Source organism: Dromaius novaehollandiae, chromosome 4 (genome assembly GCF_036370855.1).
Source record: "Dromaius novaehollandiae isolate bDroNov1 chromosome 4, bDroNov1.hap1, whole genome shotgun sequence".
In the NCBI taxonomy this organism is placed as follows: Eukaryota; Metazoa; Chordata; class Aves; order Casuariiformes; family Dromaiidae; genus Dromaius; species Dromaius novaehollandiae.
This window is the reverse complement of record NC_088101.1, coordinates 69,914,180-69,932,618: the sequence shown is the minus strand read 5'-3', so window position 1 is coordinate 69,932,618 and position 18,439 is coordinate 69,914,180. Positions and strand designations below refer to the sequence as shown.

Sequence of the window (18,439 nt, the reverse complement as noted above, 5' to 3'; positions counted from 1 at the left end):
TTTTTTCACCTTCTGTTTTACTGCATGATATTTGAACTGAATGAGTCCTTGGGAAAGTGTCCATCATAATTGGCGTTAAGCTAGGTATAGCTGTAAGATGGAGAGGCTGCAGTAGTTTTACTGGAGCTGCACAGATGCACTTCTTGCTGTTGTGGAGCATATGATAGTTTTCACTTTGAGACACTGTCAAAAGGTCAAAGCATGTAGTCCGTTCTTTGTATATAAGTTTCAGAAAGCTTGCTTAAGTATATACTAACTCCCTTGTGAAGACTTTTAGACTGAATTCACTTTCTTAGTCTGTGGCATATAGGTGCAGTTGTATACTTCATCTTCTCAAGTAAATTTACTCCTCAGAATTAAGAAAAAACTTGTCCTGTTTCTGTCCCATTATAAGTTGAAGCAAAGCAGTTAAATGTCTGACACCTTATTTGAGCTTTTTTGCAAAGCTAACTTCCTTTTATACTTTAAGATACTTAACTGTGTGAAGCATCATACACACAAGTTTCCATTCTGTATTTCTGCCTATGATTTCCTCATAGGGCTTCAGAGTACTTTCTGCTGACCATGCCTAGATGCATTTCTTTCTTTCTTAAGAATTGTATTATTCATGGTTTTCATTAAATTTTGCTTTTACCATTTTATGCTGCTTTATAAACTACAATGATTGTACACAGATAAGGACACTGAGAATAGACTTAAAGGTTGTTTTTTGGATCTAATGAGTGAGCCTGGCTCTGGAGCAAAACTTCATGTACCTGGTATCATTGTCTATCCAGAAATCATTACTCTTACACTAACTATGACCTCAAAACTGCCTTCTGCCTTTGCAGCTTTTATGAGCTGATTACAGGCAAAAAATACTGACAGTGGAAAGAGAATTCCTTTATGTGCTAGGTGTGAAGATTCCCTTAACAGCCACATATAGCTGCAGCAACCTTCAGCCAATTTTCAGAAAGTCTTTGTCTTTAGTCTAAAATTGCAATGTATCTTTCAGTGGCTGAAGAAAATATTTGGAGGCAATTAATGAACTTTGGCAAGAGGAAGAATACGTATTTGCAATTGCCAGAGACAATGGAGGGTATGGTTGACAGATGAATGGAATTGAGTGAAGTTATTTTGCAGATACAGGTGAAGTCTTCATTCTCTAATAAATTTTTTTTTCCATCTCTCTTCCTTGAAACTGCATGTTAGTAGTAATTCAAGCCTGTTGATTTGAAACTTAGTATCGAATTTAATAACTTAAACTTTTATAGATTTTGTCAACAAAGGTACATTATCTCTGCACGCATTAGTATAAATAATAAGTATACCTAAATGCAACATACACTAATAAAATATTTCAATTTTACTTGCATTAAAATGTGTAAACTAGTTTTATAAAATTGTTTTTATTAATAAAACCCTGTATACCTGCTCAACAAAGAAAAATAAACAGATTTTTCAAAATTTCACTTATTTTACAAGTAATATTTTATTCACAGTGGTTTGGATTCTGAATACTCTGTCTTTTCAACTTTTAGAGCTAGCTAGTAAATCTTCTCACTTTTCAAACTTGAGCATATGTGGAAGTGGAAGATGCACTGTCTAGTTGTCCAGTCTTGGATGAGCTGGTCATTGAACTAAATTACTTGAATAAATTGAAATGAGTAACGGTGGTATGAACTGATAAATTGCAAAAACACAGTTGGCATATACTGATACATTACCATTGAGATAAATTTTAATCCCAGATGCTTAGCCATAATTTTCAACAGTTAATACTTCAAGAGCAAACACAGAAGTATTATACTGTAGCTATATAACACATTCATTTTCAAATATATTGCTGCATAACCTAGTCCTGTTCATGTTAAGGCAAGGGGAGCTTTACTGAGCAGTTTGTTGTCAGTCCTCGGCAGTATGGAGTTTCCTTCACTAAGAGCTGTGTTTTCTAAGAAACTCAAAAACTTGTGCTGGACAAAGACCTTCCAGAAAGTTGCTTGATCTGGTCGCTGTTTCTGTAAAGGTGCTGTTTTCTGTACCATAGGTCTTGATGTTATGGAATTTAACTAAAGGTCTTCCCTTTCCTGTGCCAGGGGCAGGCAGAGCAGTACGAGCCCTCCCCACCCTCGCTACCCTGATGGGGCATCAGAGGCTTCCCACCACCACCCCCGTCCCTAGACAGACTGAAACCTAGGAGAGTTGGACATTTGTTGTATGAGATTTGGTTGTTGGCTTTAACTAGATGGCAACCAGATTATCTGACTGAGCTGTGATAAATACTGGCTGTAACTAGATCAGTATCCAATGAGACAGCATAGAGCCCAAGGTTTCCTCTAATGAATAGTTTTTTAGATGCATTTATTAAAAGAAAATATTTCATATGTAGAAGGAAGCTCAGGTAACTACACAGACTCAAGAACAAAATACGAAACTACTTGATGGTTTTCTTGTAATAATTTAAATAACGATACACTTTCCATAGGGCTTAGTTAGTAATAAAATCCTCTGTTTCTTAACGATACTGTGACCTGGCTTAGAAGTAAATATGAATTTTATTGATAGACGTTTTGAGGTTTGTTTTGGCTGAAATTTCTATTTGGGGGATTCCCACTGAGGACGAATTAGCCCCATTCTTCCGCACGTTTCATGACCACCTCAAGTGAAGCTCTGCTTTGGGATCACCAGCTGGCTCTCCTCTGACCTTTCTGTGATTGTAGGTAATGACCAGCTGATTCAAATGAGTTATAGGATTTCTTCTTTTAAACCAAAGGCACTAGGTTAGACTGTTCTCTGCCAGGACTACTACAAATATAGTGAAAGAAAAGATTTAACTATATTTCTGTTTAAGAAAAGGGCATCTAAGACTAGAGAGCAGAGAGAATCTTCTGTTACTGGAAGGATGCAGTTTAGAGATTCTTCTCTCTCCATTTCCACTCCTTGACAGAAAGAAAATTCAGTCAGTTTTAGAGAGACTAATTTCTGTATACAACTGTTTGTTTGCTGGCACTTTTCTCAATAAATCACATACCTGAGGTAAATATGTATTACACATTGTTTCCGCTATGGGAAGTTTGACTGATACCTGAGAACATTATTCTGTTTAACTATATAAATGAACCTGATTATTTATATTATATTATATTATATGAAAGTTTGCATCTTCTCCAAAAAAGACCTACTTTTAAATTATTTATTAATTTAGTTTTAAATTAGTTATTAATTAAATTTATTAATTAAAGTTTAATTATTAAATTAGTAGAAACTGGAAAGCCTGCTTTTTGAACTGTTTGAATGAATTCAGTTAATGTTTTTTTCCTTTAAAAGCTTCAGTCAGTGAGGCACTGCTATATGCATAAATGTAGTAAAATGCTACACAATTTTATTTGCAGTGTCACAAGATTTGGACCATGCATATGTAAATGCACATGCACACAAATATAATGTGTATATCATTATGACTGATCAGTACAGTCATAATGTGAGACTGTACTGATCGCACAGTACGACTATTAGGATGCATGCCACGCATTCTTTGATAACTGCTGGCACAGGGCTTCAGCACATGAATTTGAGTTCCTAAAACCACCTGGTAGGTTGAATTGAAAAACCTTTTGAAAAATACATCAAAAAGTTGCTATGGCACTGCAGGGGATATTTATGCATAGAATAAAAGAACTAGTGTAGTGTTCTGTTCAGCAATTCTTCACCCACAAACATTTCTGTATTCCAGAAGTATTTTGACACTTCTGCATTAAAACACTACTTATTATTAGTGCTTAGCATTTTGGTTTAACTGTTTTAAAGTAAAATCAAAGTTAAACACTTGGTATAGATTTATTTCCTTTTTCTTCTGCTTCTTGCAAAAGATCTTGAAAAAAGTTTTGGGTAAATTTGCTGGTTCCTTTTCTGAAAGGTAATGTGTCTGAAAGGCAGTGTGGGTGCCTCTGGAAAGTACTAATCTGTATTAGATTTCTGATTATTTTGTAGGAAAAGAAAAGTGTGTGGGGGGGGGGAAATGAAAACCAGGGCAAAGGGAGTTTTACAAATTCCATATGGTAAAGCTGTCTGAGGTTTGGAAGGGACAGAATTACATGGCGTTCATGCAGGGGCATGTATTTCTATCATTGAATGTGAGTAGGCTTTTGCCTAACTCAAATTTGGGACTGACATGGGGAAGACCAATCTTATTCACCTGTGGCAAATAATCTGGGCCACTGGATATGCGTGGAAATCATTAAAAGGACATCAGCCATTACACTGCTTCATTGCTAGCTGCAGAAAGTGTAGATGCTGTTGGGGTTTTCCATTGTTTTAGGTGTATCTGTGAATTGCTTTTTCTCCTCCTGTTCTGACACACCTAGTTTAGTATAGGTACATTTAGCTCAAAGTTCAAAAATACCAATGTAAATACAAAAGAATATCTAATTTAGGCTCCTGACTTGAAATTTCTGTTCTGAACATAAGTAACATGGGAATCAGATAACTTGCAACTGCTTAGTACCAAAGGCAGATATTTTCTATAATATGTTATGAAATCATATCTGTATTCCAAGCTGTCATTTAGGTCAATGCTTCAGTCCTTTTTTAAAATAAATCATTACAATGTACTGACTCATCCAGGAACCGTCACAATATCCTTGATGCATGAAATGACTGGTGTGAACAATAGGAACACTGTGTGATGTGGACATGTAGCAGACAGGAAAATGGAGAAGAGCTGAGACCACCAAGTGAAATGTCGGTAGCTTCATTGCTCCAGAAATAAACATGAAATATGATAAGTTTTGGCATAATGCTTACATTTTTCAAAGAAATCGGTTATGACTTTACTGGACACTTTAGACAAGAATCATAAAACTGCAGAATAAGATGCTATAGTGTTCTTAAAAGTACCTAACTGGTTCTCAAACTGTTTTCTAAAGGAACTTTAAGAAGGAAATTTCATAGAGGGGAAGCACTGTTCTTGTAAAAACGTCATAAAAATGCTTTCTCCTCAGTACCCTTTCCTACTTTTTATATATTGTTTACTGTTAAAAATGTGCCTTGCTTTGTATGGGTTACCTATCTTCAGCTTCCAAGTATTGAATCTGCTTTTAAATATTTTATAGTGTCAGTGTTCAATTAACCTTCAAAACTTCTGCTGAATAAACTATTTGAACATCTGAGGTGTCAACAGAGGACGTGTTTTCTAGATCTCATTTTATTCTTAGTTTTCTTTTTCTTTTTTTTTTCTTTTTCTTTCCAGTTTTTCAACGTGGTATTTAGAACTTGGAACCAGAAATAGTGTATTCTTAGAAGAGTTTCTTTTATGCTCCAGGACAAAGTAATATCACTGCCTGTATTACATACAGTGTTTGCGGTCTTTGCTTTGGGCAATAGGAGCAAATTACTGTGATCTCCAGTTCATTTTAAGTGCCTTGCATGTTTTCCATTTTATTGTATTTATTCTTTAATTTATGCTTTTGCATTTGACTGTATTAAGTATTGTTTATCTTACAAAGTGGTCAAGGAAAATTTGTGTGACTGACTGCACCACCCTCTTGCTTTATGTTCCACCATTTTGTGTGTCCCGTGCATATTTTAGAAGTAACAATTTTTAGGTGTTCAGCCAGATCACAGATAATGCTGAATCCTTGTGGGATATCACTAACGAGAATGCCTATTGGACAAACATTTTCAATAGACTGTTAACTGTTTAATCAATACATCCACGCTGATTTTCATTTTGTATTTTATTTACAATTAGAACAATACAAGAAGCTAAGTCAAGCAGCACACAGAAGTCTGTCTTAATGCTGTTATCTTTGTCAGACTGATCATTCCATCAAAGATGATGTTTCACAAGACTTACTTTCCAGAGAAGTCCACTGATAGGTCTTCATCATATTTTCATTTTTTACTGAATTTTCCTGTGAGATTGGACTTAGTTATTAGTGGTTATTATGAAGCAGCAGATGACCAACGACCTAAAGCATTTTTTAATTAAGTGGCAAACATCATAAGACTGTCTCATTATTTAGACCACTTGCATGGTTTAACTGTCATTTAAAATGATGCCAAGTACAAATGAGTGATGGTCTAAAATCTGAGAGGTGTTTTCGGATCATTGTTTAAACGGTTCTCAGGCAAAGCTTTTGAGCGTGGAATCTATTGTAGATAAAAGTAAAGCAGTGATCTGAAGTTCAGTGAGCTAATAATTCTTAATGGGCACAGAAATGTGAAGACTATAGGGCAATAATTAGTGCCCCTGACAGCTGTCATATGGAAGTATCATCAGCTGTAAAGGACACTTGCATGTTTTTACAATAATGACAGCAGGCTTTTTATAGTTCCTGGAATCTTCCCTTCTCTTTATTCGAGATAGTTTAGTGGATGAACTAGTAGAGAACAGAATTCATGTGTGTGTTTGCATGCAGAATTTTTTTTTAGTTGCAAAGGAGAAACTGGTTCTATCAGGATCAGTTTAATCAGCCTAAATATATCCCTCAAGTTACTACTCTATTTTCCATCTTTTCTATTGAGGTGCCTGAAAAAAGAACAGATATCAATATTTACATATTTAAACTAAACTGTCATCTGACAGGAATTACTGGTATCACCTGCTATTTGCAAGATGTTTCACACAAGTTGCTATGGCATTATTTGTACTTCTTTGCTGGCATCTGGGAAACTTTATGCTTGTGATCATTTGACATTTGTATTATATTTACATTCTCTCTGTTGAGCCACATAAGGCACTCCTGGCTTATATTTTCAGTCCCACCTGACACTGTTTCTTACAGTTGACAGCAAATGCATGGTGCCTAGGAATGTAAGAGAAACTGTTCAAACATGCAAGTTTATGAGATAACCTTGTCGTCAAGCTCTGGATTACATTCTGTTCATCGTGTTGCTTGTGCTGTCATACCATTCGTTTTGCCAGAACACCCTCTAAAGGGCTTGAAGTCAGCATAATTTCCTTTTTGAAAGATACGAGTTGTTCTAAACAACATATGTCTTCATAGGGCTTAAACCAGACTAGGTTTTTCATGAAACATGATAATAACAGTTCCTTCCACTAGGTTATCTTACTTTTTAGTTTCAGTTTTGGATCAGAGCAGCTGTGTCGTTGATCAAATTTGTGCAGTGATCTTGTGGTGGAGTTTTGGATCTGAATGTAGTTTTCCTGAGTAAAATGCTGCCTGAAGGTGCTGTTTTGATGGCTTTTATATGACATTCTTATTGGCAACAGCACTACCATAAATACTCTGGTAACTGCTAGTGCAGAGTTTAAGATGCATCATCTTCTGTGACTTTGTTTAAACAGTTGCATGTATTTATTCTGTAGAAAAACTGCTATTGTTTCATCATGCTGCAGGTAAGTAATGACTTTTTAAATTATACTAGCTAATTAAATAAAATAGGAATTCTAAAACCTCTACAGGACTGATGAACAATTAAAGTGCTATTTCTAGAAAGACAACACAAATAGTCTTCACTTAAACAGAGCATAAGCTTTTTAATTAAAATTGAGTTAAATATCTTCTTAAGGACAGGAAAAAAATTAAATATAATCTAAAGATAATTTCTTTCTTGGAATAAAAATAATAAATTTAATCATTCTTTCAAAAGGAACAAACAAGAGTCCATTTGCTCATAAATAGACTCTACTATTGTTCGATACTATTTAACCACATGGCCAGAGAGAGATTGCATGATTACAGTTTCATCTGGGTGAAGAAGGGGGGGGGGGGGGGGAGGTAAAGCTTAATTTCCCACCCACCCCCTTCCCTTTCTCTCTTTTTAATGCTCTTCATGATTGAATCCATTAGGAGCCAAACAAAGCACATCTGTGTTGTTGTCCCTCCTGACTGTCAGCATACAGTACATTCAAATATTGCAGCCAGACGGCGTTTTGCAAAAAAACAGCTTTCGAGATGTGCTCTTGAAATGCATTTGTGTACTCATTATGCAGTGCTATCTTTTGTCAGTGGGAAGCTCTGTAAATAAAGCACCAAGGTCTAATATTGCAGGAGCTGATAGCAGAAACTAAGCTAGAACAGAACAATCTGCTTTTCTTTATGCACCTTCATAGTTTACAACTGTGACCAGTGTATAGGAAAAATATGTGTTTTTTTCTTTTTCTTTTTTTTCCTTCCTTGCAAAACCTTGGATTATTTGAAGAGGCTTTGCAAGAGGAAATGCAGGTTTTCATTGTCAATCCTGTTACGTTTATGATCTACTACTTTAGCTACCTTCCTTTTGACCCATTTGGGTAAAACAACTATTTTGCATCAATAAATGCAGATGAAAAGAGTACAGCTACTTGAAATTTATGTCGTCCTTTCTATTCCAAAACTCAGTACAATTGTTAATCCCAGAGTCCCACTGAGAGGTTGGTATAAATGAGTTCTGTAATTCAGATTCTGCTGATGAAGAAAGCAAAATGGGTGCCTGAAAAATTTGTTAAAGATCACAGAACTGTAGGGGGAAGTTTGGGGGTTAAACAGCATAGACCATCTTTGCTTTTGAAACTTACTCTTCTGATATCAAAAACAACTCTCACCATTTCTAAAATTATCATTGAAGTATCAAGATATTCTTTATTCACAATATTAAAAAAAAAAGTATAGGCACAGGTGAATATATTCTAAATACTGCAAAAAATGGAATTCACATGCTGGCTATTATATTACAGTATGATTGGAAGTCATTGTAAGAAAAAGTACTGTTAATTGTTTTTGTCACATCTGTAAAACAATACAATAAACAGAACATGAAATAGAATATTGAAACGTTCAAAGAAAAAAGAGCAGGTGCAGCGTTGCACTCTGACCTCAGTTAAATGCTTGCTTAAAGGTACTTACCTCTTAACTAATTTAAGAAGGAAACATTTTGATGAGATGAACTTCTTTTGTGCGAACACCGCTCATTTGAGATTTTAAAAAGGTGGACTGCTTCTACTCCATTCACATGGATGAATCTAGTTGTGGGGTACCATCCCCTAGCTTTTCAGTATTGCTGCCCTATTTTTATTCTCGGTAAATGCGCTTTTACTGAAGCTAACAATAATACCTACTGGAGACTGTCTTACAACTGGCACTGAACTTCACTTTTTCAAACCTTTGTTGGTGGGACCCTGGTTTCGGGATTGCTGTTCTGTTAGCATGATGAACTAATTGACCTAGCAGGGCTCCCCGTGGCATTGCAGCTTCTGCTTAGATCATCAGGAGTACAATTTGTTGTTTCATTTCCTCTTCGAGTCCCATCAGGGAAATTGAATTGTGAAAAGGCTACCTACTGGGAGCATTCAGTCCTCATGACTGAATAAGTAACTTTATTTTTTTGGTACTGTCTTAATTAACAACAAAAAAGAGACTTTGTTATGAGGGAGTCTGCTGTGATTCTGATACAGATGACTAACCACAGTTACAGAGGCACTTGATCCACACGGCCTGCTGGAGGCTGGGGGCCCTGTGCAGGTGCAAAGTTAACACAAAGCTTCAACAAGCTGCAAGTGCTTTATTCAGGATAACTTGTCAAGTGTTACTAGACCATCACCGAAACTGAAGTCTGCAGGTATTAACTACTTAGCAGAAACATTCCAGGGTGAGAGGTCTGGCTTGTCTAGACTTTTAATTAGTAACATTAATTAACGTTAATTGCCAAGAGCAGTTTGTACTTATCTGTGAAAAGATACAGCCCTTGGCGTTTTCTGGGCTATGACATCGTAAGACAGTGATGTGATCTTATTATGAAAAGGGCTGCCTGGTGCTTATTGCTAACAGGACCCATATTTGTACATCCTTTACTTCTCATACCCTTTATGCTGTTCTGTTAAAATAACACTGAATATAAATCTGTTAAGGTTTTCTCTTTGAACCATTATATTTTTTTCCCCAGCCTTTTCAAGGTTACTTGTGTGTGGAAGTGAAAAAAGAGTGATTTTTGCAGCCGTTCACTAAAGGAAAAAATTCTAGTTTTTTCTTAAGGAAAAAAAGGTGAATAAATTGTTCTTTTTAAAAGTTTAATGCAGACAAGCCTTTTCAGGGTGCCAAGTTCCAAAGCAAAGAGCATAATAAAAATAATAATGCAGAAAGCTAGCTCTGTGCAGAAGCAGCTTCTTCAGCATAAATGTTTTCTGTATTCTCAGTTCTGAAGGTTATATTGAAATAATAATGGCTTTGAAATAGCGATAGCTGTAGATTTATTGTAGGAAGCTGAAGTACCAGGAAAGATGGCTTTCACGAGTCTTTATTCATGATGGTTTATTATGAAGACAGATTGGTATGGAAGTCAGAGGGAGAAAGAATGGTGCAGGTCAGTATATATTTCATTGGCTGCGCATGACGACATTGAGTAGAATTCCTGCGTTGTTTACTTCATCACAGTCTACGTTCAGTCTTTGACACAAGTTCATACTACTAGCTGTGTGTCCATATGCACAAAGTAAAAATAACTTTCTGTTCTGTTTTTGACTTCTGTGCTGATTTTTAGAGGTTCTGGGGCTGAGGCTGGTATGAGCAGCAAGACGTTCCCTGCTACTTACTGAGGGAAAGCCTTGGCCTTGCGGAAGAAGACAGATCTAGCTCCATCAGTGGAAAGGCAGTAGCAGCCATTCTGATTTTATGTTTGCTCCTGTGTCTGAACTCAGTGTTTGCTACCGTTATGTTGAATCCAGAAGGGGAATAACGCTTTCATTTTTCTCAGGAAAAAAATAGAACATAAACAGCACTTCCAAAGTTCCCTTCCTTCTCCCATTTAACCTCACTGTGTTTGTTTTTATGATCTTCCCACATGATTTCTGAATGCTGGATATGGGGGAGGGGGGAATGCCCCCAAAGGTCACTTAATTTACCTGTCCCTCACCTTAAAGGTCAGCCAGCAGCTGTGCTGGGGGAAGGAGCCAGGGGGATGGATCTGGGAGGCAGGAAACGGGGCGAAGCAGCAGTGTGGGTCCAGGAGAGCCAAAGGGGAGGAACAGCCAGGATAGTGCCCAAGGCTCCTCCTTTTCACACCTGTGGATAGGATATTTTTTGAATATTCCTTAGGGAAAACAAAATAAGAAATATCATTTGTGGAAATGTATAGCTGGCCATTCTGTTGGTTTCATGTTCATTCTCTTTGCCTTGGATTCCTGGGTCCAGTCTGTAAAACAGAGATACTCCAAAGCAGGGGTACTATCAGGAGCTTCCTTTGGTTGAAAAGCCTGGAAAACTGCCTGTAGTGCAAAAGGCCGGATCGGAATTGTGTTGGGTGTCGTTCAGTGTTGGCTCTTTGTTGTGGTGTGTGGTACTTGATATTTTCTTTTCACCGCTTATGATTTCAATCGAATGTGTGTAGGCTGCTGAGAAGAGCTGTCGCTAGAGCGGCTGTGAGCGTGCAGGGTCCTGCTTTGCCTGTAGGTAGAGCTGCCTGTTGGGCTGCCCACAGCGTGCTGCGGCTGGTTGCTGCAGGTGTACCTGGTAGTACAGCAGTTCAACAGTGAATAACATAGTGGAGTCGCCTGTTTCTAAGACTCCCATTTAAGTCTGTGGCTGTGAACATATATTTATAAAGATCATAATCTTGAAGGGAGGGTGTCTCTGCCTCTCAAAAGATCTTCGTACAATGTGCGGTGGGCATCTTTTAGTTAGTGTTACACCACTTCCTCTAAACTTGGACCTTTTGCCTAAACATATTTTCACTCATATTTCTAGTATATACAAAGATCCAAGAATAAAACAGGCAATCATCCTTTTCAAAGGATACGGAAGTCTGAAGAACGTGATCTTTGACCATGTTCTTCTATGCCCAGTTTCCATAGAATTGTATCTGGAAAGTTAATCATGTTCTCTTCTTACAAAAATTATCATTTTCTTTAGATATGAATGGAAATTTATGTAAAATATGTCATTTCTGTGGCTTCCTTATGAGGAATAGATCTTGTAGGAATTATGCATATAGAAAATTTTACACATAAGTGTAATCTTATTGCAGCCAGTGGATCTCCTGTATAACTACATTCGTCTGTAAATATTAGCAGGAGTTTTCACTCCTGTAGCCCATTATCATTCCCTTCTCGTCATCTTAAAAACTGAGTAAGTCCCCAGTTGGTAGACTCATTCAGTGTCTTAAGATTTTAATTTTGGGAAAGTCAAGCAAGTATTTGTAGAAATGTATTTACAGATCTGCCCTAGTCTGTTTGAGAATGTATCTGTATTGGAGAATTTCCTTCTTCATTTTAGGATGGCAGGTAGTCTTTTTATTCACTAAGATAACTTGCTAGACTTTTCTCAAAGAAGAATGTGTGTGTGTGTGTGTGTAGTTATATATATATACACACATATATGTAAGAGAGAGAGAAAGAATGAACCATTTTTACCATGTGGAGAAAGATTTTTACACCTGTATCACGTTATCTATAAGTTTTAAGAAAGGCTTCATAATCTCAAGGTTTTGTGTTGCCAGATAAAACAAATGATCCCAATTTCCAGGCAAATAGGTTAGAAATCCAAAATACCCCTTTGAGATCACCAGGTCTGCACGCTGAGTTTCTTGGAGAACCACTATATGTTTGAATAAGGAATGATATCTTGAAAGTGTATTTACTTATCCTTGATCCTGGATACTCAGAGGCACAACTGATCTTGGTGAAAGTTAGAGGAGTTGTAGTGTCAATCAGAATTATGTTGGCTGTGCCTCTGTCCCAAATAGTTGTTTTCCTAATTCATTTCTTTGTGCTGGAAAAGTCTTAACTCAGACTGTGAATATGACTAGGAGTAATGCACTGTTTTTAATTAAAGTCTTGTAGGGATAAAATCTTGAAGGGTGTCACTTCTACGATACCCTGACTGAGCCATAGAGACATTTTTCTTTATGATATTTTATTCACTTCAGTATGGTATATTCAACATGGTTGGTTTATAGAGGTGAAAAATATCTATTAAATTACAGCAAACCTATTTGTAAGGAGTTTTGATAAGTAGTAACATTTTTTCTATATTAGATGGCATTTTCCAAACTGTTTCTTTTCTTTGTTGTTTTTTTTCTTTTCCCTGGCTTAGAAGGAAGCTGCTGTTGAAGTTCTGATGTAATTGTGTTTTAATTTATGCCAGTTATTTCCAGGCACCAGGATAAAAGATGATTAAAAAATTACAATGGAGAAGTAAAGGAAAATATTTGGTATTGTATAAGAACAAATGTTAATGTAAATAATGCTATTAAGAAATCCAGTATGTGTATGCACACAGGAGGTTTTGTTGCCATAGTATTTCATATTTGATTTTCATTTTATTGTTCTTTTAAATCAGATACTTTGATCAAAGCAGGCTGCTTGCCAAATAGCTTTTTATCTTACAACAAAAAAATGTAAAATGTGAAGTAATTAAATACGAAGCACTGTTAACGCGGTGAAGACTTGTATACAAGAGGTGCTGTGAAATGAATTGCGCACACATTTGTGGCATACTTGCACTGCCTTGTTTGGCAGGTATTTCTGTTCCTCTAAGTTCAGTGTCAGTGATGATATAAATTGCCAACTCTTTTCTGTTTCAGATGTTTAATATTTCTTTCCTCTTTTTCTGACTGCGTTGTGGTGAATTGTTATGCTGCTAGTTTGGAGAAGAGAAGGCAAATGGTAGAGGATCCTATATAATGCATATAGAATAGGTATTAAAAATTGTGACTTCCTTTCTTTTATAAAGTCTTTCTAATGTAATGTTACATTCCTCACCAGCTCATCTGTAAAACAAGATTGCATTCCCCATAAAAGAAAGCCATGATGTAATATCTCTTTTTTTTTTTTTTTTTTTTTTTAAGAATTTTTGTGTAAGTGGTAGTATATCTGAGAACTTTTAACATGTTAAACAGCCATCAGTACAGTGCAGCTCATCATTACTGGTCTTTGTTATTTACAGTATATTGCCTTGGGAAATATTTAAATATTTGGAAAGAGAGCATTAATAGTAAAATATATCTTAATGCTATCGTTCTGTTATTCTGAAATGAGGATCATCTTATGCAGAGCTAGCAGAATTCCCATAATTGTTTCTTCCTGTATTTGATAAAGGAGATAAGAAATTCTTTCAAGTCAGGGGAATTCCCAAATAATTACTATTTCCTCGTTAATTGAATGTTATTTCTCAGCTCAGAATTTCCTTCCCCTCTTCCACATGAATCAGGCATTTCCTGATTGCAAAATTTTCTTTTTTGAAATAGTGATGATGTCAAATGAGGGGCAAGGGAGTCAACAATGGAGTAAGATTTTATTAAGTTGCCACCTATCCTTTTTATCAATTCAAAAATAAAAATAAAACTGTAAGCTAGTTAGTACAGTTTTTATGGCTTTTTTATGCTTGCTTGCTTGTTTGTTTTTCTGGCCAAGTGATACATTCTCCTTGAACCTTTCCTTCGGTCTCCCTGACTAGCCTAATTCACCATCACGTTTTGGCAGCAGACACCAAAATCAAAAGGTATTTTATTCTTTCGTATTAACACTTAGACACTTGACACACAGACATTTTGGCTAGCCTTTCCTAAACAAATACAAAGAGTCTAAATGGCATTGTTGGTCTAAAGATGCTGAGAGGAGAGTTTCTCAGAATAATTACTATTGCATATTTGCATATATTACATTGGTTTGTACTGATTTGGTGTGGGATTGAACAAAAAATATGTTTACAAGTGGAGGGAAGAGATACAAAGGCAAAAGGAGCTTAAATCCATGTTTTACTAGATTAGCAACCGTTGTATGCTTGAATTGTGTTGTCATAATTACAAAGAGGCATTACTGCCTTTACTTGTAGTTTATGGTGTGTAAGAAGGCATAGGCTTAAGCATGAGTTCATGCAAAGTAGTATGGGCAGACAAGATAACTGCTCAAGCATTTTTAAACTGTGGGAAAGAAAATTGTGAGTTAGTTACTCTGTGTGTGTGTGTGTGTGTGTGTGTGTGTGTGTGTTTCCTTTTGTTTGAAAGTTTTGGGTTTTCTTCCCTCTTGGGGTCATCGGGCATGTTTTGGCTTGAACAGAAGTTTCTCCGCAATCTCTTTGCTCAACCTCCCTTACACAACTCCTGTTTTCCTTCTATTGTCTCACAGCTATTCAAAACTGAGAAGATCCTGTTTAGTTGATTTGCAGGACTATATTACCTGTCGTGTGCAGTATCCCCTGAAGGGAGATCAAGTTCCCATGAATGTCTCTGTATTGTCCATCCTAAAATCGATAGTGCCCACAGATTCTTCTGTCTTGTAACTTCTGCATTTTTGGTAGGTTGTTACGAACTTCTAAAACAGTACTATCACTATTTTATTCATGAACTGATGTTTCGAGTTGATTGTATGAGTTACTTGGATAAACATTTTAACAAGATTTAATTTAAACTCCAAATTACATTTTAATACACCATTTCCTGCTAGTTGATATGCAAAATAATCCTATATTTAAGATTAATTTGTTTTAAGAATATGTGTTTGAGTGAAGTGTTACATATTAAATTTTAGGCAGTTTACTATTGCTGCATTTTTTCTATTCTACTACTTTATGTACTGATAAATTTTTTGGGCTCCTTTGCATCTCTACCTGGATTTGCATTTTGTTCAGCTGATAAAGTTTTTCTCTCTGCCTAGTCTTCAGTGTACGTGTTAGTGTACATAAATTTTGAATTCGCACTGGAAACTAAAGTAGTTTACTGACTGTCAGTAAACTTAGTTTATCCAAGTATAACTTTGGCATAGGCAGTTCAGACTCCTGCATGTTAAATTATGGAAAGGATTTTCCTAGGTTGAAGGGATAATTTGATACCTACCTTCAGGGGAGAAGCATGTGTGCCCATTGAGGGCAGAGTTGTCTGTTAAAAAACAGTATTAGCAGTGGAAAGGAGGATTTAATTCATGACCATCTTTGAGACTTCTGGCACAGACAATCTCAATTTTCTTTGCCCTTTTTTCTCTTCTACCTTTATTCCGTTTCATTTACCTGTCTGCCTCTGAATCTGTTTCTTGTCGTGTGTTCAAGTACTGCCAGGCAGTTCTGCCCTCCTTTCAGTTGTGGCCCACAGCTACTGTTTGATACAGGTGAAAAAAAAAAATTATTAACAAATAGTAATATTGATTTTGGCAGAAATTAGGTATTTTAGGGATACATTTGAAATCTGCAGTATAGATATAGCTGCACCAGGAATTAAGACCACCCAGGGCAGCAGAGCATTTTCAAATGCCAGTGATTGTCACTGGACCTGCTTCAGCTAAGGAAGGAGGAGTTGTAAGGGAAGACAGACAAGCCATGGTTAGCAGAATAATAACTGGGCCTAAAGAAGCCTAATTATAACTCTGTAATTCAGTAGTCAAACTAGTATTTCCATCCATCTACCAACTCAAGTAACACCAAAGAAATATAAGCGGTTAACTCGTACTAATCCAATTCCAGGTGCACACTACATATTTTCATAGTAATAAATGTTAAATAGTATAGGGCTTAAAGAGCAGTGTGTCCTAGCATTCTGGGTAGGAAAAAGGCACTCATAAATCTCATCCTGGCACGGACGTTGATTCACAGCCTTGCTATGGGCAAGTCACTTAACTTCTGTCTGTGAGTTTCTTTAGCCATAAAGTAGAAATAACAGTGCTTATTTTCTTGCTTCCCACAGGTATTGAAAGAAATTTTAATTTGGTGTAACTCTTCAGAGAATGTTAGCTTAATGTCCATTTAAGCCTTTAGTTGTATCCAAGATAAACACATCCAACATTATTTTTAGAATTATTTACAACACTTTCAAAAACCTATTCTGCTTGATATTTTACCAAAGTAAGAATCTTTTCATAGTGAGGACGTGGTGTTCCCTTGTAAATGAAAGCAGCTAATTAATTCAAAGGGAAAAAATGAACAGGAAACTAAATTCTGTGAAAAAATTCCTATATTTTTGCCATTACAGTTTTCATATGCATCTATGCCTGTAAATGACAGTGCTATGATTTCAGAAGAATACGGCCATCTAGATCATTGTGTGTGCAAAAAAGAGGTACACCAACAATGCCTTTTAGAGATTCCTTTTCAGCTGTTCAGCTGAAGATAGGTGAAAGTAACATTCATATATTCATGCAGATTTTCAAAGGGTTGCTTATTGCTGACTTGTTTCCTGAAACATATATTAATACTGAAGAGGTTAATTTAACCTGCAGCTGGAAATGGAGACAGAATCAGGCGGAAGATTCAGGAAAGTTCATGTGAAATATGGATTTTGGCACAAATGGGTACAATAGCTGTTTGAGGTCTACACATGTACATAGAGGGTAAAGGAAAGCAGCAGTAAGATGTTCCTGGTGCTTGTACTAGTAGGGTAGAAAAATTTGCCCCTGAAAATGACATCTGAGAGAGCAGCAAATGCTTGGAGGAACATGAAAAAATATGTTGAGCAAGAAAATTTGCATGTTGAGCCCTCAAGATTGCACCAAAAGATTTTAGTGGCCACTTGTGTCAAAATTAATGGCTTTATAATTGAAATAGTGCTTAAAATCTGTATTCTGCAAGGGTTCAGTAGTGATGCCCACTGACAGGCTGACTTCACGATAAAGTTGGTGAGATGATCTGCAGCAACTAGAAGTTAGTGTTTAGTTCTGCATGCTACTAAACGTGGAGAATGTGAGAATAGGAAAATGTGGATCCAGTAACTGAAAGTTGGCGTTGCAAGGAATTGGCTAGGAGAAAGCTAACACCATAAGGTTATTAGATTTCAGGAAATAAAAATTTTTGAAATTTTAAAATAAGCACTGTACAGTGTCACTGGAAAGACTGAAAATTACCTTTGTAAAATAAGTACTTGCATTTTAAGACTTACTAATCTGAGTACATTAGCAAATGTAGTTTTATGGTTAGTAATTTTCTTCTGGAAAATAAGATGGATTATAGGTAGCCAAAATGTTACGATGAAAAGAGCTCAATCGAGTAGAAAAACAACTGCCGCATTAGTTTTGAAAGGGAAATGAAACAAAATGTCAATCCGTTTGGAGGGGGAAATACTTAGAATCCTTTCTGTTTATTTTTTAATAATATTTAGATCAGATTCCAAAAACATAAGCACTAGAAAATTTAAACTGAGTTTCAAAAATAATGATGTAAATTGTCTTCTCTTATCCTTCCCAGTAAAAAACGGTTTATAAGTCATGTCCTCAGTTATACCTGCACAAATCCATTCACAGAAGCATTGCTAAAAACAGTTTATTACTGTGACTGAAACTAGCCCAGCAACTCCTATGAGGAAGCAAAACATTCAGTCTCTGGCCTTTTAAAGTGTTTCAAGTGAATAAAAAAAGAAAGAAAAAGTGAAAATGCATATACAGGACAATACTCTATTAGTGCATAAGAGAGATTAGTGATGAAGATAAAAATAGAAGAATCTGAAGTTGTGGTTTTTAAACTCTCATTACAAAAAAGAAAAAAAAAAGAACAATTTTGGAGAAAGTTCTGTATGTAAATATTAATATGTGTCCCTTGCAAAGTTG

General features: G+C 36.1%; 1 protein-coding gene across 7 annotated transcripts in view; it reads left to right on the top strand.

Moving 5' to 3' along the window:
- The window catches only part of SLIT2 (slit guidance ligand 2), a 261,240-nt gene that overhangs the window by 100,487 nt on the left and 142,314 nt on the right, over window positions 1-18,439 (top strand). The window lies entirely within an intron of this gene.